The following is a 16,578-nucleotide window of genomic DNA, read 5'->3' as shown; positions in this document are numbered from 1 at the left end:
TAGGAGTAGGCAAGGAAAGCACAGCAGAGGGCAACAGGAAGGACTGAGGATGATGTAATCTGTAACATACTAATCTCAAAAGATAAGATTTTTGGTTTTGGTATTAGGGTGATAAATATTACCCTTTGGAAGCAGCAATGTAAATACTTCCTCTACACCCTAGGGTAGATATGATGTGATACCTTTAGGAAAGGCAACATCAATGATACCTTTCCTAAAGGTATCACATCATATCTACCCTATCTATCTACCCAAGAGACTAATGCTATAGAAAACTGAATTTAGGGGTGCCTGGGTGGCTCAGTGGGTTGGGCCGCTGCCTTCGGCTCAGGTCGTGATCTCAGGGTCCTGGGATCGAGTCCCGCATCGGGCTCTCTGCTCAGCGGGGAGCCTGCTTCCCCCTCTCTCTCTCTCTGCCTGCCTCTCTGACTACTTGTGATTTCTCTGTCAAATGAATAAATAAAATCTTTAAAAAAAATTAATTAATTAATTAATTTAAAAAAGAAAACTGAATTTATAAGGGAAAGGGGAATTCGGAAGCATCCTATAAGAAGGACTGGAAGGCAATCAGCTGAAAAAGTATAAACAGTAAGACAACAATATGTAAGGAAATATTTTCTGGCAGTCTATGACAATTCTGAATACAATGAAGTCTGTAAAATACCAATTTATACGAAATGCAGAGAACAGAGGAACACCCTAAAAATGTGATCAGAAAAATCTAGACTATGGGAAATTATAACCAACATGGTTAAGAAAGAAAAAAGAAAAAAGACAAGGGATGCAGGAAACATAGACTGTAAAGTTACAATGTATGGACCTCATTTGGCCCCCATTTAAAAAAAAAAAAACCTAAAATCATTTTTTTTTTTAAGATTTTATTTATTTGACAGACAGAGATCACAAGCAGGCAGACAGGCAGGCAGAGAGAGGGAGAGGAGGAAGCAGGCTCCCTGCAGAGCAGAGAGACCGATGCGGGACTTGATCCCAGGACCCTGAGATCATGACCTGAGCCGAAGGCAGCGGCTTAACCCACTGAGCCACCCAGGCGCCCCCTAAAATCATTTTTAAAAGCCATTTGATATATGATATCATGATATATCAGGCATTCAGAAATTTAATTGCTTGCTGAATATTTAAAGATATTAAGGAATATAATGTTTTTAATTTTAAAAAGTGTTCCTATATCTTAGGGATGCATACTGAAATATTAATGGAAGAAATAATATGATGTCTACAATATGCTTCAAAATAACACAGTAACAGGGAAAGCAGGTAGCACAGAATAAGATGCTACAGGCAATAAGGACTACTGCAGTCGAGTGATTGGTGCGTAAGAGTTCATTGTACCATTATGTTTACTTTTGTATGTTCAAAATTCTCCCTAAGAAAAAAGCTTTTTAAAAGGATGTTTGCTATATTTCATCTATTATTTCTTATGAGTGGTTTCAGGTTACTCAATCAGAAAATTTCAGGAAATGAAATCCCAGATTTTATTTTGTATTTTACAATTCATCTCTCTCATACATTTAAAAGCAAAGGTTGTTCATAACATTTACTACAAAACTTTTTGTTTAAAGATTCTGATCTCTCAGTATAGTAAAAGTGGTATTAGGTACTGACAGGTTTTTTAAAAAGGAGAACTTAAAAAGCAACAGGTAAAACTGAAACTTTAGATGAGACTAAGATGACAGGGGGTATTTGATACCTCCTTATTTATCAGGATACCGCTTATTTATCAGGAGAAGTATACTAAATAACTTTTGAGCTTTTTAAATAAAAGTGAATATTTAAGTATATACGTCAAAAATTTTTAGGTTAACAATTTAAAGAAAAGATTTATAATCTATAAAATGGCAGGAAAAAAATTAAAAGGAAAAGCTGGCAAGAAGTTTTAAAGTCCAAATGTCAACAAATATAATAAATGTTAAATAATAAACCTATGAAACCCACCTTCTAGAAGACAAAGAACATCAGACTGTATTTTTTTTTAAGATTTTATTTATTTTTTTGAGAGAGAAAGAAAGAGAAACAGAGAGAGAGAGGGAATGTGTGTGTGTGTGTGTACAAGCAGGAGGAGTGGCAGAGGGACAAGCAGACTCTCCACTGAAGGAGTAGCCCAAGGCAGGGCTGGAGCCCAGGATTCTGAGATCGGGACCTTAGCCAAAGTCAGATGTTTAATCAACTGAGCTACCCTGGCACCCAGTGCAGATTTCCTTTTTGAAATCAATGTATATAGTGCTTAGAAGAGACACATAACAAAACCATACAGAAAAGTTAACCAAAAAAGGACATTTTTGTCAAGCTGACAGGTGCCAGATGGTACTAATCCTTGTGATTTTAAGCCAAACTAAAAGAAGGTAACTACAAAATATAAATCAATAAGTAAAAGAAACACCAACAGAAAAAGGAGCGAAAGATATGAATAGATCAACAAAGAAGATGGTAGGTCTCACTTGTAGTTAAGTAAATGCAAATCAAGATACCAAATCATATTCATCAGGTTGCCAAAATTAAGGAGTCTGAAGATACCAAGTGTGGATGAGAAGATGCAGAACCCTTCAAACAACTGGTTTTGGGGAGCAATTAGTCACATTTAACTGAGCTGAAGATACAACTACCCTACAAACCAGAAATTCCATTTCCAGTTATGACCCTAGAGAAATGAGTATACCACTGCATGATGTTCACAGTAGCATTATTTGTAATGATAAAAAACATAAATAGTGCTTCACTTCAACAGTACATACACTAAAATTAGAACAATACAGAGACCGTTAGTATGGCCCCTGTGCAAGGACGGCATGCAAATTCATGAAGTACTCTGTATTTCTGGGGAAAAAGAGAGAGACAAAGCAAGAAACAGGCTCTTAACTATAGAAGAACAAACTGATGATTACCAGAAGGGAGATGGACGGGAGGATGTGGGAAATAAGTGATGGGGATTAAGGAGTGCACTTGAGATGAGCACTGAGAAATGTATGGAATTGCTGAATCACTGTATTATAAACCTGAAACTAATATAACACTGTATATTAACTATACTGAAATTAAAATGAAAACTTAATAAAATAAAACAAATATCTAAATGTCTATCTGTAGAAAAAAATGGTATATAAATTACAGATGGTAAAAATGGTATATAAATTATATAAAAGTGGTATATAAATTATATAAGATTCTATATATATGGCCACTATTTCATATATTATTCATATTCATAATTTGTAATTATCATAATAATTTATAATTGTTCATCAATTTTATGAATGAACTAGAGTTTATCTCAAAACATGGATAAATGAATGTCATAAAGATAAGTGAGGTTTAAAAAGCAAGTTGTAGCAGATTGATATTTTTGCATGATACAATTTATTTAAGGTTTAAACCCATGATTTACTACCACATATTATTCACTGATACATATATGCAGTAAAAGTTTAAAATATGCATGCAAATGATACTAACTTCAGGCTAGTGGTTATGTCTAGTGAGGTAAATGGGGGAGACACAGGAGTAGGAATATGTAGATGAGCTTCAACTGTGTCTACAATATTTATTTCTTTAAAAAAATAAGATCTAAAGCAAAAAGTAGCCAAATATTGTTAAAACTGGATGGCAGATAATAATTTTATTTATAATAATTTATTTTATTTTAATTTCCCATATGTTAAGAATATTTCAAAAAATTTGTTTTCAAATATTAAAATGAAAAGGAAAAAAAAAGAAGAATATAGCCTTTGGGTTAGGATCCAAGTTTGAAATGGAACTTGGTTTGAATCCTGTCCCCTGTGATGTTTCTCTGAAATCAGCCTAATCCTTCTGAGCTCAGTTTTTATTTCTTAAAAAATAGTAATAATGGGGCACCTGGGTGGCTCAGTGGGTTAAACCTCTGCCTTCAGCTCAGGCCATGATCCCAGGGTCCTGAGATTGAGCCCCACATCCGGCTGTCTGCTCAGAAGGGAGCCTGCTCCTTTCCTCTCTCTCTGCCTGCCTCTCTGCCTACTTGTGATCTCTGTCTGTCAAATAAATAAATAAAATCTTAAAAAAAATAATAATAACAATGGCCACTACTTCATAGGATTTTTATAAGGATTAAATGCAATAAACTGAAATAACTTCACGTGGAGACAAGCACCTTCCTTCCTCCTCACACTGTATTAGACAATACTAGAGCTTTTCTTTTTTCCCTTTTCTTTTCTCTTTTTGATTTTCCTTTTTTCCCCTTCCAATCATATAGACAGTGAGGGTGAAAAAAGTATGGTAATTAATGTATGCTGAAAAATAAAATTGCTGAGAAATGAAACTTCTCATTGAAGTTTGGTCACACTACTGCCAAAGTGGCGCCATCTTAGTTTAAATATTCCTAGAAGCAAAACCTGGTACAGGATTCAAAACAAAGGAGGTTAATTTAGAAGTTCAGGTAACAATGGCAGAAAAACAGAGAAATGGTATAGAGAAGGGAAGGCAGCCAATAAAACTGCACTCTTTTTTTTTTTTTTTAAGATTTTATTTATTCATTTGACAGAGAGAGATCACAAGTAAGCAGAGAGGCAGGCAGAGAGAGAGGAAGGGAAGCAGGCTCCCTGCTGAGCAGAGAGGCCCCCATGCGGGACTTGATCCCAGGACCCTGAGATCATGACCTGAGCTGAAGGCAGCGGCTTAACCCACTGAGCCACCCAGGCGCCCCTAAAACTGCACTCTTAAACCAGCTACCACAGTGGGCTTAATCCCTCAGAAAAGCTCTAAAAAACAGTGTAAAACCTGTCTCAGAACCATCCCACCCAAGGGAACAACTGGAGTATTTAGACAATAACAAACCCTGAGATTGCACCCAGAGTGTTAATTTCACAGCCCTTTGGGCCTGCCACATACCCCACAAGCACTGCTTCCTACATTTCCAAGAAGAGTTAGCAGGTTAGAGATGCAAATACTAAGGGAAGTTTCCCAAAGCGCAGTGAAGCTCTCAGGGGCTACTGGTGGATCACGTACAGCATCAACTACAGCCATGCTATACAATTACACTATTAGCAAAGAGAACAAAAAGAGAAAAGGAGATGTGGTCTGTGCTCTATTGACTACTTGATCCAGAACTTGCTCTTCCTCAACTTCTGCTTGAAAACTGAGTGACGCTAATTTTAATAATATTAGTTACACGTAAACTGACTGTATTTTCTTTAAAGAGAGAGTGAACATTCTTCTTTTGTCAAAAACAGAATGTCCTCCCAACATGGCATAAGAAAAAGAGAGTCTAGAAGTAACATTATCTAGAATAGAGAAAAATAAATTGAGGAAAAAATTTTTTAAAAAGATACAGCTTTTTAAGTGTTTTTATCTCATATTCACACCATCCAATCCATTAGGCTACACATTTTGTTTGCATATAAATATTAGAGGGAAAAAATGCCATAAAGTCAGAAATGGTAGAGACTATTATATTAAGTACATTTACCATGAAACCATCAGCTAAATTTTGTGAAGGCAGGGGTTTTGAATGCTTTAAAACCAAAGTACTTTAGTTGCGGGAGGGGAGGTATCACATACTTTAATTATCCAAAACCTAGAAATGCTTGCTAAAGAGAAAGGTCCTCTGAATTTGATATAGTAAACCAAAAAATGGTACATAAAAAGCAGTTGGTTATTTGCTGATCTTGCTTTATTTGTGCATACACAGACTCTTTCCTTATCTAAAATATGCTTTAAAAGCTGTATAAAAGCACTAATAGTAAAAAAGGACTAATGAAGGTATGTCTGGGATAACACGAGAATCTCACTGATTAGATAGGGACATGTGTATCACCTAAAAACAAGATTAAATGCAAAAGAGGGGGCGCCTGGGTGGTTCAGTCGGTTAAAGCCTCTGCCTTCAGCTCAGGTCATGATCCCAGGGTCCTGGGATCGAGCCCTGCATCGGGCTCTCTGCTCCATGGAGAGCCTGCTTCCTCCTCTCTCTGCCTGCCTCTCTGCCTACTTGTGATCTCTCTCTGTCAAATAAATAAATAAAATGTTTTTTAAAAATGCAGAAGAGGTGTTTTGTTTTGTTTTAATGCAGATCCTGTGAAATTCTATGTGAATTTGATAGGGATTAAAAGTTCTTACCATTAGGGATGGGATTTTTTTTTTTTTTTTGCATAGTTTGTAATTCAAACTTTCCAGTAGAAATATTATACCAGGAAAGAAGGAAAGAAGTTAGTTCTTATCTTTAATTAGATTCTCCTTATTATTGGTGAATATAAGTGGGTATATTTGTTGTCCAAATATATTGGACAACAATATATATTGGTATATTTCTTTATGAAATTATGTTGTCTGTGGCTTTTTCCTATTTTTTTCTTTGTTGTATTTGTCATATACACATTTGTCAGAAAAATAACATAAAAATTTACCCCATCGTATATTAAAACTTACTATAAAAAAAACTATAACCAAAATAGTACTAGCATACACATAGATCAGTGGACCAAAACAGCATCCAGAAATAAATCCAAGTATATATGGGAACTCAAGGTAATAACGATGACATTTCAATACAGTAAAAAAAGACAAAAGGCACTAGCATAACAATACAACCAGAGTAAACGTGCTAAACTTATACTTTATATAAAAAAATAAATAACCTCTGAATAAATATTTAACAAAATAAAATACTTCCAAAATAAAGTATAAAATACTGGAAGAATCTTTGGGAAACTTTTACCTGAAACCAAAAACTTTGTTATACAAAATGAGAAACCCAAAACTCATATAACAAAAGTCAAACAAATTGACTGTATGAGTCCATATTTACTTTGGCTAATAAAGTGTTTTTTAAGGACACATGGGTAGCTCAGTTGGTTTAACATCTGCCTTTGGCTCAGGTCATGACCTCAGGGTTCTGGGATCAAGTCCCACATGGAGCTTCCTGCTCAGTGGGGAGCCTGCTTTTCCCTCTCCCTCTGCTTGCTGTTCCCCCTGCTTGTGCATGTGCACTCTCTCTGACAAATAAATAAATAAAATCTTTTAATAAATAAATAAAGTTTTTTTAATACCCACTTGAATTTCAATGCTTTAGGCAAGACATGGATCTCCTTTTTCCCTACTATCTTACGTAACCAGCCTTTTTATACACATTAATGACAGTGAAGTCATTCAAGTTTTATAAATGTACAATAAAAAGATCTATTACATTAAGTCTCCTCAAGCTCCTTTAATTATGTAAACTCAAAACCTCAGATGTGTCCTTTCCTATTCCTTGGCTGTACCAGAACTGTCCCCTAAACTGGCGGTAATTACCTGGAGAGCCAACTGAAATAAAAATTGCTGGGCACCACCCCCAGAGTTTCTGTTTCAGGAGGTCTAGAATAGGACCTAGTAATTTGCATTTCTAAGTGTCCAGATGATGCTGATAATGTTGGTTTGGGGACCAGACTGAGAATCACTGATTTGAAATGGGTTGACACAGGAACAGCCCTTTTGTGTCTGTGATGTTGCTGTTTACAGCTTTTCTTGATAGGCCTAGTAGTCTTGGAAACAGGGTTGCTATGTGCTGAAGATTTGGACAGTAGCTCTTAGCCTTGCCTATCTTGGGTAGTTATGCTGTGCTCTTTTTTATTGGTATACCATGTTTGATTTGTCCCTGGTATCTTTGGTGTTTTTCTGAGAAATGGAGCAGTAGTGCAGCATTAACTTACTAAAATATATTTTAAGCCTTTAAAAAAACCAAACAAATAGGGATTAGCAAAGTTTTTCTATTACGGACCAGATAGTAAATATTTTAGGATTTGTGGGCAAGATTATTTTTGCAGCAACTACTCAGCTCTACCTTTTTGGTGCACAAGCAACCATAGACAGTACATAAATGAATGGGCTTGTAAAGATTTATTTACAAAAACAGTCAACTGGCAAATTGGGAGCTAAAGTTTGCCAGAGGAGACTTAATGAAAGCAAAAGGCCCCAACAAGGCTGTTCATGAGAGTTTCAAGGCAATTAAGGAAAATACTATTGGAAAGCTGAATAAAAGGAGACCCTTGCTATATAATAGCAAAATGTCTGGCAAAACTATCACCTAGAGTAACATGGGAAATGTAGTATCTACCTAATGAGTCAAGGAGACTCTAGGTAGAATGCTAAAGCAGCAGGGGGGGGCTTCTTGTAGTTGCCTTCCTGAGAGAGTAGAGAGATGAACTAAAGAGTCAGCCATTTTGGGTGCCTGGGTGGCCCAGTGGATTAAGCCTCTGCCTTCGGCTCAGGTCCTGATCCCCCAGTCCTGGGATCGAGCCCCATATCGGGCTCTCTGCTCAGCGGGGAGCCTGCTTCCTCCTCTCTCTCTCTCTCTCTCTCTGCCTGCCTCTCTGCCTACTTGTGATCTCTCTATGTCAAATAAATAAAATTTTAACAAAAATAAGAAAAAAAAGAATAAGCCATTCACTTTTTGAATGCAATTTCAAGCAAATGTAAAGGGCTGAGAATACCCTTTCTTAGCCAGCCAGCCAGCCAAATGTTCTTAAAGTAAGAGAGCTTCAGGGCAAAGATTAAATCTAGAGTGGGACTGTAAGATCCACTGTTAAAACCTCAGAAAGATCCAAGTTAGTACCTCATTGATCCTTTCAAACAAAAAAATTACCTACAGATCTTAAGGGTACTGCTCCACAGTAGCCTCACAGGGAGCCTAAGGTAAAAAAAAAAAAAAAAAAAAAAAAAAAGGCTCCTCTAAGAGATTTGTAAGTATGGCTTTTCTCTGACGGAGGGAGGAGATTACGACCTGATGCACAGGAAGCCCACAAACTTTTTTAAAAGAGCTACATCGGCTTAGAATGAAGGGGACTGTAACTACCTAAAATTCAGCCTCTGGGATCCTAAATGACTATAAGTAGGAAACAAGTTCCAATGGTTACTCAGTTGCAAAGACAGTTCAGGTCTTTTGGGAAAAAGGTATGATTCAGAAAGCGAACTCAATGACCAAAAGAAGTAGCCATGGCCCATTTGGAACAATTATGGGCAGGAACACTGAGCCCTACTCAAGGAACTGCCAACATATGCCTGCTGGGTTTCATATTTGTTGTAGACTACCATATACTCCCTTGTCCCTCTTTTTGAACAGGAATTCTAAGGCAATTAACATGTGCCTTTCCAGTCTAGTATGTTAACCCTGTGGGGGAATATTCCTTGTCTCTTTGCAGGTCTTCAGCTAAAGAGTAATCACTCTCAAAAAACAGACCCAAGGAACCTCAACAGCATCTGGACTTAGATGATGAGATACTAGATTCTGAGCTGATGTCATGATGGGACATAAATCAGAGGCCTCTGAGGAGGGAGTTAGTGTATTTTGCATGTGAGAGACATATGAAGTGTGGCAAAAAAGACGAACTATGGCAATAGTATTGTCCAGATGGCCATAACAATATCTCCCATCCCACATATTTTCTTTCACATGGGTCTAGTTAACAGGTGGAGTCTAATCCCCACCTCACCATGTTCACTGAAACACGCGCTTTTAAATACCATCTCACCATGTAAGAAAGACAGCTAAGTGAGGCTCCCATGTATGCTTCAGTCAACAGCCCGCATCAACTACCAATCATGTAAGTGAAGACACCTCCAGATGACTCATTCTAGCCCCCGACCTTCACAGTACCCCCAGCCAACAAGTCTTCCCAACTGAGGTTCTAGACTTTGTGGAATAAAAACAAGGCATGGTTGGTGTACCCTATTTAAATTACTGAACCATAATATCTGTGAGCCTAATAAAATAGTTGTTTTAAATCACTAAGTTTTGCAATAAGCAAACAGCAATAACAACCAGAATACACACTGACAGAAATGAGCCAATAGAGGGAAAAATTTTAAATGCAAAAAAATGAGGGAGAAATAAAATAGCAAAGTCCTTGAAGGCAAAAGGAGATGGGTTTCTCTACACACGTAGTGGAGAAGCCTTAGATACGACACTGACCAATTCATTCATTTTAAAGAGGAAAAGGACAAAGGTGCCTGGATGGCTCAGTCTGTTAAGCATCTGCCTTTGGCTCAGGTCATGATCTCAGGGTCCCGGGATGGAGCCCAGGTCAGACTCCCTGCTCCACAGGGAATCTGCTTCTCCCTCACCCTCCACTCTTCCACCTTCTCGTGTGTGTGCGCGCACGCGCTCTCTCTCTCTCTCTAGTAAGCAAAATCTTTAATAAATAAAGGTCAAAAGGACAGAGTATAGGCATAGATATAGAATGAGGAGGGGTGTTAATGGATTATGTTAGGGGTGATAATGGATTATGTTATTTAGAAATATGGAGGTAAGCACCAGAAGATACTTAGGAAATCTGAAAGTGGTTTACTGGAAAGCAGGAATCAGAGATAGAGAAGGAGGAAGAGGCTGGTTTTTTCGCTATAAACCATAGTAAGCCATTACTTAAGTTTATTCACATTTTACTATGTGACTCCACATTTCTAAAGTACACACAAGTTTTTTTAAAAAACAGATTTATAGGCGCCTGGGTGGCTCAGTGGGTTAAGCCGCTGCCTTCGGCTCAGGTCATGATCTCAGGGTCCTGGGATCGAGTCCTGCATCTGGCTCTCTGCTCAGCAGGGAGCCTGCTTCCTCCTCTCTCTCTGCCTGCCTCTCTGCCTAGTTGTGTTCTCTCTCTGTCAAATAAATAAAATCTTTAAAAAAAAAACAAAAAAACAGATTTATTCCATTCTCTCATTTTCCAAATGAAGGGGGGGGAAGGTTCAATCATCACATGAGTTGCTCAAACTCTTTTTGACAGCAGTTAGTCCCTGATCCCCCTTGATTTCCAAAACAGTGCACTTCTTCACATAACACTGATGTTCAAATTACAAAATATTACCTAGTGTCATTTTATTTCATAATCAGCATTTATGAAAGTCACTTTAGTAAGCAATAATGAATACCCTAATCCCAAGGACTGATAGCAAAAGAGTAGGTTAAAGTATGTCCTTGGGAGATCAAAATAAGCATTCTGGCAAAACAAACAGCCCATGGATTCTCAACCTAGTCCACCTCTGATAACTGTACTGTACAGGTTTTAAAGACAGATTATGCTTCCTTTTACCCTTTCCAGCTCTCCTAATCTGAACAGTTTTAACCATGCTACCTTCACTTCTATAAGTTATTTACCAAGGATTTCTCTTTCCTTTTAGAAATTATACCTTATTTTATTCAGATTTTACCAGTACAGACACACCCAGAGATCACCTTTCTAACCTGCAAGACCACTGAAGGTCTAATAAGACCACTGAATGTCTACTCATTCAAATAACATATCTGTAAGGCTAATTCCCACAAGGAATAGCAGTTACTTATATAGGACACAGATGAATGACAAAGACTGTCAAAAATACATTCCTGTCTTTATTATGCCTAAAATTCTCATCTTTAGTCCCAGTGGTAAGAGCTTTGGATAGAGGTCTCCATTACTCACCCAAATGTCAAATCCAAAGGTCATCTATTATACTAAGGAGAACAAAATACTAACGGTGGCTATTTCTACATGGGAAAACTATAAGCAATTTTCTTCTTTCTTCTAGTTTTCTTGATTTCATGTTAGGAACATTTTTAAGGCCTTTTTTCAGTTCTAACTCTTCTCATTTCTTGGAGGTGATCAACAGTGATCAAAATGTTAATCATTCCCACCCTCTTAACCTACCCACCCACTCGCCTCTCAGGCCGACTGCTCCTTTTTCATCTTTTTTTGTCAGTTCCTCTTCTTTCACGCTGTAATTACGGGCAATACCCAAGGCTCAATTTCAGGTCCACTGCTCTTCTTTCTGACCACCACAATTTCAGTCTTAAATTTCTCTACCGAGTTCTACTTAACTACTGTCTAGCCATCTATTTTCACTTGACTATCCCACTGTCATCTCAAACTCAAGATACCCAAATTTAAGTCCAGCTCTTTAGATATCTCCAAACAACTACTAATACTTACATTCTTATCTCTGTCAGTACTGCCATTTAAAAAATTCTAGTTCTTTCTTTGTCACTAACTGGCTGAGTAACTTTGTATATACTTTTAAATCTCTCTGGGCATCAGAATCCTAATGCACAAAATCCATGGGCTAGCCCAGATGTTCTCAGATGTCTTGGCATTCCAACAGTCTTCAATTTCTTATGTGATTGAGGGTCGAAACTTCAAAGTCATCTTTGATTACTCTTCTCCCCCCTTACCGCCCCCCACATGCTCCCTTCCTATCCAGTCTATAATGACGTCTTATGTGACATCTCTCCAGTCCTGTTTTCACTAAATCCAAACACCAGGCCTAGATTATTTTCCCAGCTCTATCACTTCTCTTTCCAATTCATACATAGTACTGGTACCACAGTTTTTTCTAAAATACTCCTTTAGCATGCTCTTTCTCAATCCAAACTTTTAAAGTTTCTCTGTTACCTATGGAGCAACGTACATTCTTCCCATCCTAGCACTTACAGGCATCCATAATCTAATTCCAATCTCTATTATCAACCTGATTTCTTACTACCTTACCATACAAACCTTCATTTCAAATTGTTTTATGTACTGTTCTCTGAAAATGTCGTGCATATTTTGATTCTGTTTACCACCTGTACAAGGTCCTTCCTCTTATGCAAAATAAAATCATGCCAAGTTTTGATTTTACCTCCTCTCTGGAGACTTCCCTGCTCACTTCAACTCTAAGTCGTCTCAAATATCGATAACTTTTATTATTTACCTTATCTTCCAAATTACATTTTAAGTTCTCAATGAAAGGAACCTATTTTATATCTTTCTGCAACTCTTTGGACATAACAAAGTACCTTCTATATTGTAGATATTAATAAATATTTGTGTGGTGATTGACTAAAGCTCCTTTCTAATACACAGCACTCACTGAAAGCTCCTCATGTGTTCAGCACTCTGTGTATGTGTTCCTCAAAGTATATACAACCAACAAGAAAAGATAAGGTTAACACTAGGGAAATAATTATCAAACTACCAAATCAGGATATATAAATAAACTACATGAAGATCCTCTGTGACTTAAAAGAACAGCAGAAATACAGAAAGGAAAAAGCAGTATGTAGTGAGAAACAGTTTTAGAAATGAGGAAGAATTTTAACTGAGAGTATAGCCATAGTAATAATAGTAATAATGATGATGATTATTAATAATTAATAAATTAATAATTACAATAATAAAAGCTAAAACTTGAGGTGTGCTTACTGTGCCAGGCACCGGTCATAAAGACATTTCATTTATTAATTCACTTCATTCTCATTACAACCCTATGGAAAAAGTACTACAGTCATCCCCAAGTTTTCGGATGAGATTGAGGCCCTCCTTTCTTATGGAATAGTGAGTGGTACAAAAGCAGAACTGGGCTAGGTGGAAAAAGGATGGAAAACATTAATGGAAGTCAAAAGCTGAAATAAGCATAACTATTATCAGAAAATGTAGAAAAGTGGCTTGAAAGACTACAGCAGAGAATGATCATTGCGGTTCCTTAAAGACCAAATAAATAGCGTAGGGAATAATGACCGAGTCTCCTGAGAGCCAAGAAGAGAAAGTTAAATTTAACAGGTAGAGTGTGTGAAGCCACTGAAGATCTGGGGACAAAAGAATGCCACAATAAGGAATATTAGTGACATTTTTATTGTGGATAAACAGAAGAAAGAGATGCTGGATTCTGAGAAGCTGATATGACTTTCAATATTCTAGGCTGAGGAAATAAGTCCTGGTGGTAAAGTAGGTAAGCAGAGCTATGAGGGAGAAAAGAAATATGGACAGGACACGTTGAACGGGTTAACACAAGAGGTGAATGAAAGAGGTAAAGATGATACCTAATTTATTATTTTTTAAAGATTTTATCTATTTATTTGACAGAAAGAGAGCATACAAGCGGGGGAGTGGCAGGCAGAGGGAGAGGGAGAAGTGGGCTCTCTGCTGAGCAGGGAGCCTGATGTGGGACTTGATCCCAGGACCCTGGGATCATGACCTGAACTGAAGGGAGACACTTAGCTGAATGAGCCACCCAGGCATCCCAGATGATCTATATGATCAGGAGAGAAGGAAATTCCAACAGGGTATAAAAATGATAATTTTTCATTTGGGGCATGGTGAGTTTAAGGAGACATTCAAAATACTAGAAAAGCAGGCCTGGAATAACCAGGAAGTGATTAGAATAACAAGTGAGCAATAGAATTTGTTGTTTGTTTTTAAGATTTTATTTATTTATTTGACAGAGACACTGTCAGAGAGGAAACACAAGCAGGGGGAGTGGGAGAGGGAGAAGCAGGCTTCCAGCTGAGCAGGGAGCCCAATGCCGGGCTAGATCCTAGGACTCTGGGATCGTGACCTGAGCCAATGGCAGGCGCTTAACAACAGAGCCACTCAGGCCCCAGCAACAGAATCTGTTTTAAAATGAAAGAACTTGGGGTGCTTGGGTGGCTCAGTTGGTTAAACGTCTGCCTTCTGCTCAAGTCATGATCCTGGGGTTCTGGGATAGAGTCCTGCATCTGGCTCCCTGCTGAGCACTTCTGCCCTGCCTGCCACTCCCCCTGCTTATGCACACGGGCACGCTCTAGCTCTCTCTCTCTCTCTCGCTTTCTCTCTCTCTCTCTGCCAAATAAATAAAATCTTAAAAAAATAATAAAATAAAATAAAAGAACTAGGCAAATGTTATAAAGATATTAAATAGGAGAGGAAATATACTAAGCCATGATCAGCTGGTACTGGCTTTGCATCAATAATTATATCAATACTTCTGGGGGGACAGGAATCAGTTAGTGACCAACATAAAAAAAATGCAGTTTTTCTGTTTAAAAAAATTTTGTTCGTATCAGAAAAGTCAACCAAAAGCTTAGGCAAGGGTTCCCAAACTTTCTCCATTCAGGGAATTCTTAGTTTTAGTAATATATTCACAGCACTTCTGTGAGTGGTGTGAATACTTGAGTAGGTGAATTCAAGCTATTTAATATCCATATAACTTAGTTCTTGTCCGGCCTTGTACAACTTCTTGGAATCAAACTGAACAATATCACACTCTCATTTCCTGTATCACACTGATCCTCATACAGTAGTTGCTTTTTATCAGAGCAACTTCTTAAAAAAAAACAGCTTTCAAAGACAGGGCATTGTAGAAAAAAGAATGTGTCAATTTAACGTTGAAACTGTGAACTTCCTCAAACTAATGGTTCCAAGCCTGAGTTCACTGCTTCTCTTGGGCACCTCAGCACAGTTTGGGAAACTGGGAGCAAAGGCAAGGGGCCTAAAAAGAGGGAAAACAAAATGTAAGAGGGGAGAGCAGAAGAAAGTTTTTAGCACAGCTAACCACAAGAGGGCAGCACAATAGTTGGTAGAGGCCACACGATGGTGGGGGGAGGGGTGTCAAGTAGAAATAAGAGTGGAACCTTCCCATAAAAAGGCTCTAAGAAGACCTAGTTGACCAGTTCAAGAACTGTAAGTGCTTTTTTTCCTTCTGCTAAAGAGGAAGAATCACTGGTCCCTGGCAGACCACCTCATGCAGAGTGATACTGCCTTTCTCTAAATCTCCTTTGCCTGTCCGGCCCCTGAGAGTAGCCCAGGCTTCAACAGTAGCCAAGCCTCCCCCTGCACAATCTTACTGATCCTCACAGCAACCTTTTAAGAAAAGCGGGGCTCAAAGACATTTAAATAATACGACTATGAAGGGGCAGGAACACCCAGATCTGACTCCAGAGCCAGTGCTTCCCTATTCTGCCTCAAGAGCATCCCACCTTTCAGCGACAGCCAGGTGAAGTAGAGAAAAGACGTCATGTTCCCTTCCCATAACTGAGACTCCTGTCTCTGTCACTAGGTAAACCCACTATACAAAACAAACTATTGTTTCCTTTAATTTTAATTTTAACATGCTATGAACTCCAAACACAGGACATTCAGTTCGAGCAAAAACAAAGCTTCACACTCTCATGTAGTCAGCAAATACTGTAACTTTCCTCTACAGGTAAGTACACGTACTATTAAGGCAAGTGTTGGACATCCAGTTTGCAGGTGTTTCTCTAACAGACATGTTGCACGTGCAAGCTAGCGATGTCCACACTCGTGATAAAAGGTGAGTGAGGTGGGGAAAGACAGGTCAAAAGGTGATTATTCATCTTCAAATGTGCTGGGTGTTGCACAGACTATTTGCATTAGCAATGACTCACTTGTATAACCTATTAAGAAACCAAAAGCAACTGTCATCTCTCTTATTCCCACTTCTAGTTTCCTTCTCCACATTTCTCCTTCCCTCTGTGACATACTCAGCCGCTTCTGTCGTTTCATTCAAAGAAAACGCGTCTCTGCTGACTGATTAACCACCACCGGAAAGCAAACTGGGTACATTCAACCGACACAGCAAACTTGGGCAGATAAAACCACCCAGGAAGCACTCAGCGTGGTAGCAGAAAGCCCAGCAAGAGGAGCTAACGTGTTCTCCCACTTGGTATCCCTTCCTTGAAAACGTTCCTCCTTGAAAGATCAACAATCTCTGGCTGCTCGAGGAGACAGAGTCTCTTCTTCTGCGAAGCCTTGTTACTTGTATGATCAGAGGAGAAAGAAGCAGCGGTATCTCTTAAAGGATCCGAGCGGGCAACAGTACGCACCCCCGAATCGC

At 38.3% G+C, this 16,578-nt stretch overlaps 1 protein-coding gene and 1 non-coding gene across 2 annotated transcripts in view; one reads left to right on the top strand and one right to left on the bottom strand.

Annotated features, from left to right (window-relative positions):
• Window positions 1-16,578, bottom strand: part of JAK2 (Janus kinase 2) — a 135,007-nt gene that overhangs the window by 117,773 nt on the left and 656 nt on the right. The window lies entirely within an intron of this gene.
• On the top strand, window positions 2,727-2,834 carry LOC132025233 (U6 spliceosomal RNA). Its single transcript, XR_009406497.1, has one exon. It is a non-coding gene; the product is annotated as a U6 spliceosomal RNA (small nuclear RNA).

Source organism: Mustela nigripes, chromosome 9 (assembly GCF_022355385.1).
Source record: "Mustela nigripes isolate SB6536 chromosome 9, MUSNIG.SB6536, whole genome shotgun sequence".
Lineage (NCBI taxonomy): Eukaryota > Metazoa > Chordata > Mammalia > Carnivora > Mustelidae > Mustela > Mustela nigripes.
The sequence above is the reverse complement of the archived record's forward strand: the minus strand, read 5'-3'. Positions and strand labels throughout refer to the sequence as shown.